Here is a 13,717-nt window from a genome sequence, read left to right on the forward strand (position 1 = left end):
GCTAGGTGTAATGCAGTCAGCTGCTTTATAGGACTGTTATATAAGATAATTTTGTCCTGATGTGGTTTAGACCAACATAAGATAGTTGTCAAACTTTGGCAGGTGGCATGAAACAACCTCCCGGGAGTTATTTTCAGCAACAGTTTAATACCAATGTTTAAAAATTTGGAAATCAGTTTTTCTAATGTCGTCAGTGAGTCAATTGGCTGCTTAGTGACCTTTTTAACACTTTTTAACTGCAGTTTGACGTTGACCAACATTTGAATGACTTAGTGTGGTCTAGAGCAGCAGAATGACTGGAGACTGCCAGCTTTAAGTCACTGTAGCAAACTATGGTGATTACAGCAAAAAGCATTAGAAGGAAGACACCTTTTTGCTGTTTATGAACAGCAATTTCCTCAAAAGTAACATCCTTTCTAAAAAAAACTAATGTTTTCTCGACATGTATATACAGAATTTGGCAGTTTATTGCACAAACTATCTATGTGCAAGCAGCTGTTGTTGCTTCTTAGGGCAGTGTTTTAAGTCATTGAAATGTTGAGGTGTTTGAAACTTGTATTGTGATTTGGGATGCTTTTAATTATTGTTTTTAGGCTTTTGTAACTGTTCTAATTATGCTTTTTATTGCAAAACAATAGCCTGAATATCTCTCTCAATAGTAAAGATAGAATATATGTTGAGAATAAGTTGCTGCATGATTGTCTGTCTGCCACACTTGAATTTTCACCATTGGTTTCACCATGTTTTTTCAAACAGATTCCAGGCAATTTTCTGAGTACCTTCATAAATAATTTTGTAGCACTGTGTTTTTGCCCCAAAGGTCCCTGAAAAATTGTGGTATCTTCTGGGAAATCCTTTGCACCCCTGCTTTCTGCCTACCTATCACTTTCATTTGAAGAAGATATTTGTTTTTCTTGTTTTATTCTAGTTTTGCTCTTCTCCAGCAGCACCACCACCAGCAACCCCACCCTGGCGCCAATCCCAACTTTGTAGTACATTTTTCTACTCTCCATCTCCCAACTGAATTTCTCCCTGAGCAGGCTTCCTCAGTCCACTTCCTCAGCAGACAGTGTACGAAGAATGAAAAATCTTGTTGAGTTCATGTCATCCCGACATATTGCCAATGTTTAAACATGTGACCCACTTTGCTTGTTGTTCTTCCTGAATGTACGTGGTGCATTTCACTTTTGTTGACCTGCATGTTGGTTATGATGCTGGGAAGAGAATTGATAATATTGCTGACCAGTTCTTCTACCATAAAGAGTTCAGTATCTGGACTGACAACTGCCATGATGTCCAAAGGTGTGCAAATTAAATGGATTGGCAATGGTAAATTGCCAGTAGTGTCCAGGGATGTGCAGGTTTGGTGGGCTAGTCATGGAAAATGTGGGGTTATGGGGATAGTGTTATGGCCTGGGTCTAGGTGGGATGCTTTTTGTAGCATTGGTTTGAGATTGATGGACTGAATATCCTTTATCCACACGATACACATTCTATGTTAGCAGTGAGACAATGTTCCATCAAACGTTTCATGGTCCCACTGACGGTCCGCAACACTTGCTCTTCAATGAGTAATATGCCCAACACCCTAGTACCTCCACAGAAGACTTGATATTTATAAGCATACATAATTAGAGCAGGTGTAGGCCATTCAGCCCCTTGAACCTGCTTCGCCATTCTACAAGTTCATGGCTGATCTGTTTGTTTCAAATTCCACATTCCTATTGACCCCCACTACCACCCCCTGAAATTTGTTTTTTTTTGTGTGAGGTAGCTTTAAGTTGATGCTTAATTATATGACATTAGGTTCTGGTGATCCCTGTACATTAGAAGTAATTTTAAAGTAATTGCACATTGGATAAAATCCTTCTCAATATCCCTGTCAATCTGCAAACTGAACTGAAAACATTTTGAGAGATGTATGGTTGTAGAACTGCCAGATAATTGGTGAATTGATGAGCACAATTAAGCACATTTTCACAAACATGAGGTCTGTGCCAGCCACAGGCATAAAGTAATACTGAGGCAGCAATTTGTATTTGTCTACCAACTTTAACATAGTAAATATGTCCCGAGATTCTTCACAGGAAGATTATAAATCAGGATTAGGCACTGAGCCCTCTCGACGATGTTGTCTTATTGCTGTAAGAGCCGAGTATGTAAAGGACCAGGATGACACCATGCGGAGATCAAGCAGCAGCATGTTCGACTCAAGGATATGAACAGAGATTTCTCTGTGACTGCAAGTTGTCAGTTTGTCTGTTAAGTAAATCTGTTTGTGATTTTCAAATAAATTGAACCGACAGTACTTATCAATTCAGTGTGAGAATGGTAATTCTGTGTGGGGAAACAACATAGAAATACAAAAGGTGATATTGGGACAGATGTCCGAAAGCTTGGTCAAAGAAGCAGATTATAAGGACCATCTTAAAGGATGTGTCTAGGCTTGTGGTGGGAATAGCTAGCTTGGAACATAAGCTTTGAGGAGGACACAAAGAGACTGCAAAGAGATAGTTGAAACAAGATGTCAAATGGCATGTAATAAGGGGAAGCATCATTTTCCTTTCGTTCTATCCAAAAGAGTGGAAAAATAGAATATATTATAAAAAGTGTGAAACTTCTGAATGTTTATGTTCAGAGAGACGCATGTGTATTTGTACAAGAAACACAAAGTTAACATACGTATACGACGTGCAGTTAGGAAAGCAGTTGCACATTGACCTTGATTTGAAGGGATGGGAGGACAAGAATAAAGAAGTTATGCTACTTTTCTATGATGCTTTGTTGAGACCACACCTGGAATACCATGCACAATTTTGATCTCCGTATTTAAGGCAAGATTTACAATATGTCTTCCCGTAAAGGCAGAGTTCCTGGGACTAGATATTTAGCCACAAGCTCAACTTTTCCACAAGTGATGTTTCCAGAGAGGTTGAAATCCACCCTCTCAAATTGCAACTGCTAATCCGGTAATGATCCCACCTACCCTGCTCCCAAAAGTAGCTTAAACAGAGCTGAAATTTATTCAATTTTTATAACCTTCAAGGAAACTGATTAAATTAATTCATTTAGGATACTGGAATTAAGCAAATTCATCAAAAACATACATCTTGTATCCAAGTTTACATTTCTTGCAATACAGAAATGAATAATTCTTATCAGCTGACCATGCACTGAACATGTCATAATATCCAAAAAATTTACATTCCTCCTCATCTTCATAAACAAGTAATTTATTGCCATTTTGAATTGTATCATTATATGGATCATCCACATCACTTTTATCCGCAATCACAATACCATTGACCACTTCATTCCATAAATCATCATCTTCTGCAGCATCAAAGCATTAGATATTCCACAGTCTGTAGAGGTCACTGCCAAAATTGGTACAGCATATCAGAGTAGTCTTGACTCAACCGTCTCCAGCTGCTGTGTCAATGACTTTCTCTTCATAAAGCTCAGATATGAGGATGTTCACTGCTGATTTTGCAACATTCACCACTGTTCCTAATTCTCAGATACTGAAGCAGTCAGTGCATAAACGTAACATGACTTGGACAATTCCTAGGTTTGGGCTAACAAGTGGCAAGTAACATTTGTGCCATACAAGTACCAGGCAAAGACCACTTCCAATAAGATAGAGTCTGCTATTGCGCCATGACATTCAATGTCATCACCACCATTGAATACCTCACTATCAATATCCTGGAGGTTACCAATGACCAAAGACCTGACTAGTCCTGAAAGTACTGTGGTTACAAGAGCAGTCAGAGGCTAAGAATCATGCAGTTAGTCACTTGCCAACTCTCCAAAGTGTGCCATCTACAAGACACAGTAAAAGGTGTTAGCCATTGATGGAATACTCCCCACCTACCTGGATGGGTGCAGCTCCAGCAACCAGGACAAAGCAACCAGCTTGATTGGCACAATATCCACAAACATTCAATCCCTCCTCCTTCTCTGACACACAGCAGCAGCAATATGTACTTTCCACAGGATGCGCTGCAGAAATTTGCCAGTGCTCCTCAGATAGCGCCTTCTAACTCTAAGACCACTCCATCTAGAAGGAAAAGGGCAGCACATATATAGGAACATCAACGCCTGCAGTCTCCCCTCCAAACCATGCAACATCTGGTTTTGGAAATATCTCACTCTTTCTTCAGTGCTGCTGGGACAAAATGCTTTGGAACTCTCTCCCTAATAGCATTGTGAGTGTACCTATAGCAAATGAACTGCAGTGGTTCAAGAACGCAACTCGCTACCTCCGTCTCGAGGGCAGTTAGGGAAGTGAACTCTTTTTCCGTTCTGATTCTTTTCCAGAGCTCTAAAACCCACTGACACATAATTGCTCATGTCAAAGCTTTATGCTGCCTGTGAATGCCTTTTCTCCTCCAATTATCCTGATATTTCGCAATTTATTATATTATCCTTGAAGGCCTTGTCTTAGGAGACATCCCATGGTTGAACACTATGATTTGAACATGCCTTCAGTGAAAAGACTTTAGTCCTCTTGATTGAGAGCTCTAAAATTTTGCGGGCCATATTTTCAAGCCACCTTTATCAATCTACCCTTTACCATGGCTGTAGATCATTTCTTGCAAGTTGTCGTTAGGGAGGATTTTCCTCTTGAAAATCATCACTGATTTGAGCTTTGATCATGGAACATGTACAATAGTACATCTGTGAATCTATTCTTTTAGTGCCCAGTTTTCTACACCACCCTGCTTTCTCTCCACCTTTGCTCAGTGGCTGGGTTTCAAAGTTTCACAGTGATCTCAGCGATCTTCCTGAAACAACAAGTAAGTTTGTATCCAGTTTTTGTGGATTGTTTGTTCTGAAATGTTGAAATGCAGTAAACCTGTCTTTAAGCGCTGCTTTGGTGAGTGATAATGGGAACTGCAGATGCTGGAGAATCCAAGATAATAAAGTGTGAAGCTGGATGAACACAACAGGCTAAGCAGCATCTCAGGAGCACAAAAGCTTGCTTGGCCTGCTGTGTTCATCCAGCTTCACACTTTGTTTAAGCGCTGCTTTGTCTGCTCTGCTTTAAATTTGAAGTCGGCTACGTGTCTGCCATTCTTTCTTCATACCCTGCTGAAATTTTCAGGGATGGATTTAACAGGAACACTGTGGGGAGATGGTAGCTGTGACATCATGTATTAATAGGCCCAGATACAAACACCTGAACAGCGGTTCTATGATTCTGTCAAGTAGATTGGACTGGGGCATATTTGACTTCAGCAACACGAGGGTGTAACTACAAAGAATTTGGATTTCTTTTTTGCCAGAAGTTGCAGATCAATTTTTGCTAGTGATTTATCATTGCTCGAGTATAACTTGTTTCTCTGGAAGAATAGTCGACCGTTCAGGCTGACAGATGTGGAACAGAACCATCAAGCGCTGTGGGCAGATAAATTGGTGTAGAGGGGGGTGTCATCCTCTTACTCTGGAGGTGGTGCCAGCCAATCTGATTAACCAGCAGCTCTCACAGACCTAGCAGTGTCATGGGTTTTTATCAGGCAATGCTGGGCCTGCCACCAGGCTCAAAGAGGAGGCCCAATAGGAGATCCAGGTAAAAGAGGAGACTGCTGGGCAAGGATGGTTTTACTCTCCAAGGGTGGGGCATGAGGTCAGTGGGGAGGAATGGGTTTTAAAGTCTGTGCAGTTGGAAAAGAAGGGCAGTAATATGTATTCTTGATCGGAAAAGAGCGCCCACCAAAAATACTACTGCTTTTTTGCCTGCCATTTTAAAAACGTATGTTTAAAGCGATTGTCCACATCAACTGTAATCTGACTTGGGAATGATAATACCGTGGTCCAACAAACGTTTAACAAACAAATGTCAAAGTGCATCAATGTGGAAATGTGAGTATTTCTAATAAGAGGCAGACAAGGTTATTCAACCCCTTTCAAACATGCTCTGCATTCACTAAGATTATGGCTGTGCTTTTTTGTGGTCTCTGCTCCATTTTCCTATCTATCCACCCATTTCCTTGAGTCCTTCATGGGTGAAATGCTTGGAGAGAACTGGAATCAAAAGCTCAGTTTTGGCACTACTTTGTTGATAACCTTGTTCAGCCTGAGACAATGGCTGAAGAGCTGAGGGTACGAAAGGTAGTGAATGGAACCTGTGCTAGGGGATAAAGACACTATTTTCTTTTTTAAAATGGATAAATGCTGATTTATGACAACTGAAATGTGAAACAATTATGTGAATTATGTTTTAGCATAATATGTCTCAATTTGATTATGATGGATAAGGACAGTCCTGCAATGTAATGTAAAATGTGTTTTTTATTTGTGAAGTTCACTGCTGTATGATGGAACATAAACTAGCCTGTATAGACAGGGATGGTTGGGAGAATAGAGTATTTTTTTAAATGTAGAAGGAACTATGCAGTGGAGAACAACACAGTAAGCAGGGACAGAACAGAAATGATACTTCCTAATGGAAGGCTACATGTCCGGGGGAACCTACAACTACTGGAGATGTTGGGCTGAAGGTTGTGTAAAACCGAATGTTTCTCAGTCCAACATAACCTTCAACCCCGTAATGTGCATCTATTTTGCTCCCAGCTCTACTATGCTACATGATGCCAGTATCCTGCCTTTAAGAAAAACCTAGCAATTTCATAGAGTTCCGCACAGTTACAACCAGTAATTCAGCTGCAGTTGTCCTCCGAATTTTGCACCCAACTTTTCTTATTTAGTGCCTTTATGCAGGAAATGATTGCGTTGATGGGTTTAAACTCAGCTCCATTATCATTCTCAGGCAACCAGCTTGTAACTGATGTCCATTTCAAGCCCACCGACTCCCACCCACCCTCCTGCAAAAATTCCATCCCCTATTCCCAATTCCTCCACCTCCACTGCATCTGCTCCCACAATGAGGCATTCCACTCCCGCACATCCCAGATGTCCAAGTTCTTAAAGGACCGGAACTTTCCCCCCACAGTGGTCAAGAACGCCGCATTTCCCGCAACACATCCTTCACGCCCCACCCCCGCCACAACCGCCCAAAAGAGGATCCCCCTCGTTCTCACACACCACCCCACCAACCTCCGGATACAACGCATCATCCTCTGACACTTCCGCCATCTACAATCCGACCCCACCAGCCAAGAAGTTTTTCCATCCCCACCCTTGTCTGCTTTCCGGAGAGACCACTCTCTCTGTGACTCCCTTGTTCGCTCCACACTGCCCTCCAACCCCACCACACCTGGCACCTTCCCCTGCAACCGCAAGAAGTGCTACACTTGCCCCCACACCTCCTCCCTCACCCCTATCCCAGGCCCGAAGATGACTTTCCATATTAAGCTGAGGTTCACCTGCACATCTGCCAATATGGTATACTGTATCCATTGTACCTGGTGTGGCCTCCGCTACATTGGGGAAACCAAGCACAGGCTTGGGGACCGCTTTGCAGAACACCTCCGCTCGGTTCGCAATAAACAACTGCACCTTGCACCTCCCAGTCGCGAACCATTTCAACTCCCCCTCCCATTCTTTAGATGATATGTCCATCATGGGCCTCCTGCAGTGCCGCAATGATGCCACCCGAAGGTTGCGGGAACAGCAACTCCTAATCCGCTTCGGAACCCTGCAGCCCAATGGTATCAATGTGGACTTCACAAGCTTCAAAATCTCCCAAGCCCCCACCGCATCCCAAAACCAGCCCAGCCTGTTTCTGCATCCCTAACCTGTTCTTCCTCTCACCCATCCCTTCCTCCCACCCCAAGCCGCATCTCCATTTCCTACCTACTAACCTCATCCCACCTCCCTTGACCTGTCTGTCTTCCCTGGACTGACCTATCCCCTCCCTACCTCCCCACCTATACTCTCCTCTCCACTTATCATCTTTTCTCTCCATCTTTGGTCCGCCTCTCCCTTCTCCCTATTTATTCCAGTTCCCTCTCCCCATCCCCCTCTCTGATGAAGGGTCTAGGCCCGAAAAGTCAGCTTTTGTGCTCCTGAGATGCTGCTTGGCCTGCTGTGTTCATCCAGCTTCACTCTTTATTATCCATCATCATTCTGTCAGTTTTATGTGGCAGGTGTGCAGGGCTAAGATTTGATCATTGGCTGTGGGACAGCTGTGCACATTGCACTGCTTTTGCTGCCTGGTGTGTGAATTGAATTAACTTCACTGGTTTAAAACCAGTTATTACCAGTTATAAAACGTTATTTTTGATGTGCGTGGTGCAGCTCCTGGCATGTCCTCCTGCACTGTTCATTGAATCAAGTTTAATCCTCTGCCTTGCTGGTAAGGGAAGAGTCTGGGTAGGATATGCTGGACCATGAGATTATGGTGGTGGTTGATCCACTGTTGTTATGTTTTCCAATGCTATTACAAGTCAAAATTGGTTCTAAAATGTTAATTGGATAGTACTGGATCTCTTGGCGCTAATTAGAGCAATATTGTAAAAGAACTATACCTTTCATTTTTGTGAGGAATCCCCAGTAGTGTGGAGTCTGCTAGACTACTTAGAGGATCCTGCTTATTAGCTGGTTGTGGTGTTTTATGGATACATAACAAAATAGACTGAAATGCATTGAGATCTCATAAATGTAGCTTCATTTCAATTTTTCTAACCATTTTGCAGCTTCCAACAAAACACTGTAGTTTGCACATGTCGTGGCTGGACTAAACTTGCTTGTTCAATCTCTGCTAACTTTGATTTACATTATGCAAACAGTGTGTACGCCCCACATACCTTAATAGATCACACGTATTTAAGATTCTGTCATTAAATTGTGAATGAACAAGTAAGACTCCTGTAATGTTTACACAGTTCCTTGAATCAATTTTTTTTACATGCTCCTGGAATGATAATTTCCAATATTTTACCCAAACAATTGTTATTATTCAGAATTGAGACATCATAATCCTGGCACTAATAATCTGGGGAGCATAGTTTCAAGTTTTATTATGATAATTTCAAAATTTGAATTAATTTTATTTTGTTATATATACATTTACGGCTGTATTTGTCACCAGCAGCACCATCCAGATGGAGCAGCACATATGCAAAATCAGATTGTTGCATTCAAATTCGCATCGTAGAAGTTCCTGTAATATTTAAGCATTTAACATGATCTCCAGGAAACCAAAATTCCAGCAACAATGACTATGTCATTTAAAGTCAGCTGTTTACTGCATTTCATTGACTCACTTGACTGATTTTGGGTTCTGTCCAAACGGCTACACCGTTTGTTTTAGGGCCTCTGGATTTAGTTCCTATTAATTTCCAGGACAGTCAATCAGTCACCACTCACCAAATGTGCACTGAGCAAGTTCAAGGGCCGAGAAGGAGAATGTGAGAGTGTGAATTTAAGCTGGGAAATACAGCTAAAGTAACAGGATTCCATCGATATCAGGGAGATCATCTGCACATGTGGAAGTGGAGGTAGACGGGAACGCACATTCTGATGTATTACATACAAAACTCTGTTACCTAGCTTGTAACTCCATCCCTGTCCCTGGCAACAATCTTGGATGAACCCAGTCTGTTTGCAGCCTGAATCTCCTTTTAATGTCACCAGCTGCTGCGTGGACCTCCAAGCCCTGCAGGTGTCAGCAGTTGAAGAAACCAGAAGTGAATGCATTGCTGCAGCATCTGCATCCTTACATGGATCCTCAGAGCAACTGTACGGTTGTGTAGTGTCGAGGGAACATAGTTTGCAGCCTTGATGTCTGGTATGACCACAGGTGAGCCTCTGACGGCACGGTCACTCGTTTATAAAACTGCATGATTTTAGCCCTGTCTCAGCTCCTCTACTGCTGACCCCTTCATTGATGCTTTGATGTTCGAAGGCCGTCTGCATCAATGGTTAGGCCCACATTTATTGCCCTGGAGAAGGTGGTGTTGAGCTGCATCCTTGAACTGTTGCAGACCACGGAGATGTGTATATCCGCAGTGCCATTAGGGAATGAGTGCCAGAAGTTTGCACCAGTTACAGTGAAGGAAAAGCAATATCATTCCAAGTCAAGATTTTACCCTTGGAGGAGAACTCAGTGGCACTCATTTGTGTTTTGCTGCCTTTTGGCTGGGTTTGACTATTTCATTCCACCCTTGCTGGCCTGTCACGTTCTACCCTTCATCGACTTGAGATCATCCAAAATTTGCTACATTGGCCGTTGACCATGCAAGGCTTATAAATAAACAAGAATAAGACATTTTTACATTTGAATCCCTCAATGACCTATCCTCACTCTATCTTTGTCATCTCTTACATGCCTCTGGGGTATCTGTGCTTCTCTGATTCTGAGAATCCCTGATTTTAATGAGAAAACTACTGGCTATGTGAAGAGATTTAAGCTCTGGTATGTACTGCCTCAGACTGCAGTGGATGCAAATTCATTCATGGCTTTCAGAAAGGAATTGGATAAATGCACAGTGACACCAGTGTGTATCATCTCCAAGATGTACAGGCTGCTCTGACAACACCTTCCAAACCCATGACCTCTACCACCCAGAAAGACAGGGGCAGTAGCTACAAATAAGTACCACCAAGATCCCTATCTAACTTTGAATTAGTTTGCTGTTTTTTCACTTGCTGACTCAAACTACTAGAACTCCTTTCCTGACAGCACTCTGGGTGTATATCCCTCCCATGAACTGGAATAGTTCAAGATTGTAGCTCATTCCATCCTGTCAAGAGCAGTTAGGGATGGGCAATAAATATCAACTGGAAGTGTTTCAGTTAACTGGAAGTGTTTAAACGTATTGGAATCAGGGAAATGTTTATTTAATCGTTCATTTTTCTTTCCTTTATTACTCCTTGTTATATCAAAGTTTATTCCCCGATTCTGGCAGAGCTGGGACCCTCAAAGCCCAACTTTTAACCGAGCTGTGAAGTAGCCCACCAAGTAGCAAGGAATACCATCAGATGTGACAGTACTATTCAAGAAGCCCGCCCAAAGCTACATTCTCAAGACAGCTAAGAATCAGCATTAAATGTCAGCTTTGCCAGCAAAACTTACATCCTGAGAATGAATAATATTTTGCTAAAGTGTTCTGTGACCCAGCTCTGGAACCTTTGTTTTAGTTAACTGTTTCCTTCCAGAGGAATAGGTAAGGCTAACTTTGTGTCTTTTTTTCCTGTTTTGAGAGTCTGAACAATATGCTGTAAGTTTCTTCTAACAGACCATCTAATGTTTGTGTCATACCGTTGAGATTTGGGCATTTTTATTACATAGTCTATGACCTTTGAATCATTTCCTTGGAGTTACCTACTTCACTGGAACAGCAAATTTTTTAAATGTATGCTTCATTCATGAGACTACATGCCAGTTGCATATATTCAGGAAATGGCTGTGCCTGTAAATTTTTATATTCTCCCTGACAGATTTAGACTATTTTTCTTGGGATCCATGATCCCTCCTTTCCTGGAAACTCATTGAATGTGGCCACTGAGGGGTGAAGTTTGCTATCAATACCTGCAATATCATATTGGATAGGAGTGACACAGGCAAAGTTATTGCAGGTTTCACCACCTTTTCATTCAAAACATTCTATCAAGTTAGACTAGAATGTGATTTCTGTGAATAAAACTGATTTTTTAAAAATCATTTCACTGCTGTGACTGAATTGAAAACAATGTCAAGATAAGTAATTAATCAAAAAGTCATCATTTTTAGCACAGTATTAATCACTAAAAGAGTCTACCAAATTTTGCCACCATGCCCATATCTGTCTTACTGTATCTAAGTGTAGTTTAGCCCAAGATGTTATATAGCAGACATCTTCATACAGAATCATGTAATATAGTCAAGCAGAGTCACCATGGCTTCATGAAGGGGAAATCATATCTGACAAATTTACTAGAATGCTTTGAGATAACAAGCATGAAGTAGGAGACTTAATGAATTTAGATTTTCAGAACACTGTTAATAAGGTACCATACATTGGGCTACTTAACAAGATAGGAACCTATGGTGTGGAAGTAGATAAGAGGATTAGCTAACAACAGAAGATGGAGTTTTGATAAGGGGTACATTTTCAGGATGACAACTTGCAATTAATGGAGTGCCACAGGAATTGATGCTAGGGCCAAAATTATTTATAACATATTAATAACTTGGGTAAGGAAAGTGAATAAACTGAATGCAAGTTTGTGGATGACACAAAAATAGGTCGGAAAGCAAATGGTGAGGATGACACACTGAGTCTCCCAAAAGGATATAGATAGTTTAAGCAAGTGGACAAAGACTCAGCAGATGAAATGTAATGTGGAAAATATCACGTCATGCATTCTGGCAGGCAAAATAGAGAAGCTGAATATTATTTAAATGGAGAAAGACTGCAGAAATCTATGGATCAGGTGGATTTGGGAGTCCTTGTCCATGAATTACAAAAAGCCAGCAACAAAGTTCAGTGGGTAACAGGGAAGGTAAGTGGAATGTTGGCCTTTATTTTGAAAGGAATGCAGTATAAAAGTAAGGAGGTTTTGCTGAAACTATCCCAGGCATGAGTCAGACTGCAGTTGGAATACTATGAACTGTTTTGCACCACTTATCTAAGGAAAGATACATCTGGCATTGGAGGCAATCCAGTGAAGGCTCACGAGACTGATCCTAGATGTGAAGAGACTATCTTTTGAGGAGAAGTTGAGTAGATTATGCCTGTACTTGTTGGAGAATGAGAGGCAACCTTATAGAAACATACAGTATTCTTAGGGGAACACGACAGAGTAGATGTGAAAAGGTTGTTTCCCCTTGTGGGAGAGACTGGGACCAAAGGGCATCACCTCAGAATAAGGGGCTGCATATTTAAGGCAGAGGGATGAGGAATTTATTTTTTGAAGTTAGTGCAAACTGTGCAATTCCTTACCACAGAAGATTGTCAAAGCTGAATCAATAAGTATATTCAAGAATGAGAAAGACATATTTAATCAGTAAGAGAATCAAGGATTATGAGAAAATTGCAGGGAATTGGAGATTAGAATTATCAGATCATCCATGATCTCATTGAATGGTGGAATATGGGCCAAATTGCCTCCTTCTGTTCCTATATCTCATGGTCTTTACTATGCATAGGGAAGTTTTCATATACTGGATATTCCTGTTGATACACTGTCTCTTCCTTGGCTGGGCTGAAGCCTTGAAATTTCGTGTTTTAAGCAATTATGATCTAACGACAGAGTTTTATCTGGGTTATGCAGTTCTGTCACTGCCACTTCTGGGAAATAGTTCCAAGGAAAATTTGACAATTGATTGGTTTTCTCCCTTTTAATTCATGCCCATAAAGGTGTTAATTTTCTTGCTGATTGATGTAGATGTTGCTTCTTACAGTCATGTGGCTTGGAATTTGCTCTATTAATGGCCCAAATAGGACTTTGATGTATCGCTTGGGAAATTTAGATTTGCTATTCTCTTTCCCTGGGAGCATGGTTTCTTGTCTCTTTTTCCCATCTTCTAGTATGATCTTCACTCTTTAAACCATACAGAATAAAATGCAAGGCAGAGAATGACTAAAAGATTACTCAGGAAAAGGAAATTACAGGAATGAGAGGAATCTGGGTAGAAATATATAAACAAATGGCAAGAGTTTCGACAGATATTTAAAATGTAAGAGTAGAGTGACTGCTGGACTTCTCTACAGTGAGAGTGGGGAGTTAATAGACACTAAAGAAATGGCAGCTGAAGTAAATACATTTTTGCTCTCCCTTCACTGTAGAGGATAAAATATTCTAGTCATAGATGTAACGCAGATGG

The 13,717-nt window shown here is 41.2% G+C and overlaps 1 protein-coding gene across 4 annotated transcripts in view; it reads left to right on the forward strand.

The window, feature by feature from the left end:
- thrb (thyroid hormone receptor beta) overlaps positions 1 to 13,717 on the forward strand; it is a 223,012-nt gene that overhangs the window by 38,216 nt on the left and 171,079 nt on the right. The gene's annotated exons all lie outside the window — the stretch shown is intronic.

Source organism: Stegostoma tigrinum, chromosome 2, assembly GCF_030684315.1.
Source record: "Stegostoma tigrinum isolate sSteTig4 chromosome 2, sSteTig4.hap1, whole genome shotgun sequence".
NCBI classification, from domain to species: Eukaryota; Metazoa; Chordata; class Chondrichthyes; order Orectolobiformes; family Stegostomatidae; genus Stegostoma; species Stegostoma tigrinum.